We start from the raw sequence: 5,410 nt of genomic DNA on the forward strand, positions 1-5,410 counted from the left end.
AGATGACAGCCAATAAGGAGGAAGGACGCCTATTACGTAAAGGAATTCCAGCCAATGAAGGCGCGGCGCCAACTAGTATCCAGGGAAGCAGCTCGGTTCTCGCCTGGCAACTGTCGTCAGGAGTCCGAGCATTGTCTCTGACAACGGCAGAAGCCGGAGACACAGAGGGCCAAGCGGGAGCAGCGTTAACTCTTTACTGGCCAGCCAATCGTGGTTGGTAGGAGCCATAGCTGTTGTGTCCCTGCTGTGGCCGCACGAGGCGCAGTTCTGTGCACCACAAATTGCATTATTCTGTAGCAGCCATTGATTTACTTTTTTTTTCGGACACGAATATTGAAAAAAAGCTATTATGTTTTTCTTACTAGTTTACACTGTTCACGTGTCACACAACATAGTCCACGGAATCACGTGTCACACAACATAGTCTGCGGGATCACATGTCACAGGACATAATCTGGGGGATCACGTGTCACACGACATAGTCCGCGGAATCACGTGTCACAGGACATAGTCCGCGGGATCACGTGTCACACAACATAGTCCACGGAATCACGTGTCACAGGACATAGTCCGCGGGATCACGTCACAGGACATAGTCCGCGGGATCACGTGTCACACAACATAGTCTGCGGGATCACACGTCACAGGACATAGTCTGCGGGATCACGTGTCACTTCTAATAGTCTGCAGGATCACGTGTCACAGGACATAATCCGTGGAACCATGTGTCACACAACATATTCCGCGGGATCACACGTCACAGGACATAGTCCGCGGGATCAAGTGTCACAGGACATAGTCCGTGGGATCACGTGTCACAGGACATAGTCCGCGGAATCACGCGTCACAGGACATAGTCTGCTGGATCATGTGTCACTCCTAATAGTGGGATCACGTGTCACAGGACATAGTCCGCGGGATCACACGTCACAGGACATAGTCCGCGGGATCACGTGTCACAGGACATAGTCCGCGGGATCACGTGTCACAGGACATAGTCCGTGGGATCACGTGTCACAGGACATAGTCCGCGGAATCACGCGTCACAGGACATAGTCCGCGGAATCACGCGTCACAGGACATAGTCTGCTGGATCATGTGTCACTCCTAATAGTGGGATCACGTGTCACAGGACATAGTCTGCGGGATCACGTGTCACAGGACATAGTCTGCGGGATCACGTGTCACAGGACATAGTCTGCGGAATCACGTGTCACACAACATAGTTCGCGGAATCACGTGTCACAGGACATAGTCTGCTGAATCACGTGTCACACAACATAGTCCGCGGAATCACGCGTCACAGGACATAGTCTGCTGGATCATGTGTCACTCCTAATAGTGGGATCACGTGTCACAGGACATAGTCTGCGGGATCACGTGTCACAGGACATAGTCTGCGGAATCACGTGTCACACAACATAGTTCGCGGAATCACGTGTCACAGGACATAGTCTGCTGGATCACGTGTCACTCCTAATAGTGGGATCACGTGTCACAGGACATAGTCTGCGGGATCACGTGTCACAGGACATAGTCTGCGGGATCACGTGTCACACGACATAGTCCGCGGAATCACGTGTCACACAACATAGTCTGCGGGATCACACGTCACAGGACATAGTCTGCGGGATCACGTGTCACTTCTAATAGTCTGCAGGATCACATGTCACAGGACATAATCCGTGGAACCATGTGTCACACAACATATTCCGCGGGATCACACGTCACAGGACATAGTCCGCGGGATCATGTGTCACTTCTAATATTCCGCGGGATCACGTGTCACAGGATATAGTCCGCAGAATCACGTGTCACACAACATAGTCCACGAAATCACGCGTCACAGGACATAGTCTGCTGGATCACGTGTCACTCCTAATAGTCAGTGGGATCACGTGTCACACCTAATCAGGGCCGGCTCCAGGTTTTTGAGGGCCCCGGGCGAAAGAGTCTCAGTGCCCTCCCTCCCCCCACTTTATTGAACACATACTGCGATTCATCATGCACAGATACAGGAGAGAAATATAGGTATAGTACAATGCCAGATTTCACTTCTTAGGCCGGAGTCACACATGCGAGAAACACGTCCGTGTCTCGCATGTGAAATCCAAGCTCTGGCGCCGGCACTTCGGAGCGGAGCGTGCGGCCGCATAGGAACACATGGAGCCGCACGCTCTGCTCCACAGTGCCGGCGCCAGAGCTTGGATTTCACATGCGAGACACGGACGTGTTTCTCGCATGTGTGACTCCGGCCTTACATGAGTGATAGCTATTGTGAATTCTACAATACCATACAGAAGAGGGGCTTTATATAACGCAACCCCTTATATGCCAATTTTTGTGACCTACTCCCTCTTCCTCAGTTACCAGTAGGCATTTTATTGTTAGTTGAACTTGCTGCAAAGAAAAAACTGCATACATTGAATATGACAATTTTTGTAATGGAAAACTTTTTTGACTAAACATTATAAAGTATTAACGTAGAACATTTGTAAAAGTGCAAAATGGGTAGTATATAGCACAGCCACATAGTATATAGAACAGCCACATAGTATATAGCACAGCCACGTAGTATATAGCACAGCCACATAGTATATAACACAGCCCACGTAGTATATAACACAGCCCACGTAGTATATAGCACAGCCACTTTGTATATAGCACAGCCATGTAGTATATAGCACAGCCACATAGTATATAGCACAGCCATGTAGTACATAACAGAGCAACGTAGTATATAGCACAGCCACATAGTATATAGCACAGCCACATAGTATATAGCACAGTCACATAGTTTATAGCACAGCCACGTAGTATATTGCACCGCCACGTAGTATATAGCATAGCCAATGTAGTTTATAGCCTAGCCCATGTAGTATATAGCACAGCCTACGTAGTATATTGCGCAGTCACATAGCATATTTCACAGCCACGCAGTATATAGCACAGCCACGTAGTATATAGCACAGCCACATAGCATATAGCACAGCCCACGTAGTATATAGCACAGCCCACATAGTATATAGCACAGCCACGTAGTATATAGCACAGCCACGTAGTATATAGTGGAGCGCCCCCAGATGCAGGGCCGCGGGTTACTCGGTACCGGTCCTCTCTGTCTCGGTTCTAAGGTTGTCACGGTGGCTGGACCTGGTCCGTGACCCTGTTAAGGGGCGTCCAATAAAAGAGGTGATGAAAGTCGGCTAAAGTTTCGTGACGCCACCTGTGGTATTCGGTCAGGTCGACCGATGCTGCTTGGGGTCCACTGGGGTGATGTGATGGCAGCTAGATGGTTTACCTTCCCACAGGTGAAGTATATCCCCAGGGCTTCCCAGTAGTGTAGGTGGCGATGGTGTGAGGTGCAGTCAATAACGAGGACACAGGGTTGCAGTCTCTTTACCTTTTACTGAAGACTTCAGGATCCGCAATCCAGAGCACTGTTAACAGGGCTGTCTGAGACCGGCCGGTCCGAAGGCATATCCAGAGTTCCCTTTGCAGGTGGAAATCAGTGCCTACCACTAGCGCCTGTGTGTTGTAGTTCTTCCCTGCTGAGCATTCGGGATAGTCCTCACAACTTCTGTTCTCGTTCTTTCTCTTTCTCTCTCTCCGTTCCCCAAGTTTATCTGGATAGGACGCACTCGTTTGACGGGAAGGCTCGGAGCTATTCTGGGACCCTAGAGACGCCCCTCTCCACGCTTGCCCCCTATGTCTGCTTAGGTGATGTATGGTAGACAGCCAACCTATAATCAACTGTCATGCGGTATTTGAAGTAAGGCATAGAGTCAGTTACTTCCTTGGTGTTCCGGTCACCGGCTTTGCGCCTCAGTAGGATGTTGCTGTTCTCGGGGCACGACTCCTACTGGCTCTCCTTTGTGCTTTGATCTCAGTTCTCACTTTCCACAATATCCTTCTCTTCGTGCCCTTCCTTAGGATACCGCCGCAAGGTAGTGCAGGCATGGTTCTGTTGCTTTCTATTCGTTCTGCTAGGCCCCTGTCAGGAACCCACCCCTGACAGGTCCTCCCTGGACTCTCCCAGGCTGCGTTCTGTTCTAACTTCCTATCCAGCCCCTAGTTTTACCAGTGTGAGGAGTGGCCTAATACATAGTGCCTTTTGCTCCCCCTAGTGGCCAGAGTGTGAAGTGTAATGTGTGCTTGTGATACCTGGTCAGGTGAACTCCTTTAGTGCAATCAGACATAACATCACTCCCCTTAGTGGCAGAGCGACATTACTGCAACGACCAGGACTCTGGGGCGCTGCATATACCATGACCCACATAGTATATAGCACAGCCACATAGCATATAACAGCCCACGTAGCGTATACCACAGCCCACGTAGTATATAGCACAGCCCACGTAGTATATAGCACAGCCACGTAGCATATCATAGCCCACGTAGCATATAACACAGCCATGTATTATATAGCAGCCACGTAGTATATAACACATCCATGTAGTATATAGCACAGCCACATAGTATATAACACAGCCCACGTAGTATATAGCACAGCCACCTAGTATATAGCACAGCCCACCTAGTATATAGCACAGCCAAGTAGTTTATAACACAGCCACGTAGTATATAGCAGTGTGGTCACCATATGCTTGTTAAAAAAAGAATTAAAATAAAATATAGTTATATACTCACCTTCTGGTGGCCCCCGGATCCAGCCCAGGCCTTAGCGATGCTCCCGCCAGCTCCCGTTCCAAGTGATGCTTTGCGACAATGACGTGATGACGTAGCGGTCTCGTGTGATCCTACGTCATCTGGAGTCATTTCGCAAGATATCACTGGGAACAGGAGCTTCTGGGAGCATTGCGAGAATCGGGAAGGCTGCAGGGGCCACCAGAAGGTGAGAAAAGCACGATTTTTTATTTTTTTAATTATTTTTAACATTATATCTTTTTGCCATTGATGCTGCATAGGCAGCATCAATAGTAAAAAGTTGGTCACACTTGTCAAAATGGACCCCCCCATCTCGCTAGGGCCCCGGCACTTGCCCGGGTGTGTCGGGTGCTGACGCCGGCCCTGCTCCTAATAGTCCGTGGGGTCACGTGTCACATGACATAGTCCGCGGGATCATGTGTCACACAACATAGTCCGCTGGATCACGTGTCACTCCTAACAGTCCGCGGGATCACGTGTCACACGACATAGTTGCTGGATCACATGTCACTCCTAATAGTCAGCTGGATCATGTGTCTCTCCTAATAGTCTGCAGGATCACGTGTTACTCCTGATAGTCCTCGGGATCACGTGTCACACAACAAAGTCTGTGGGGTCACATGTCACACCTAATAGTCCGTGGGATCACTTGTCAAACCTAATAGTCTGCGGGATCACATGTCACACCTAATAGTCCGCGGGGTCACGTGTCACACGACATAGTCCGTGGGGTCATTTGTCA

The sequence above is a fragment of the Ranitomeya imitator genome, chromosome 4 (assembly GCF_032444005.1).
Source record: "Ranitomeya imitator isolate aRanImi1 chromosome 4, aRanImi1.pri, whole genome shotgun sequence".
Taxonomy (NCBI): Eukaryota; Metazoa; Chordata; class Amphibia; order Anura; family Dendrobatidae; genus Ranitomeya; species Ranitomeya imitator.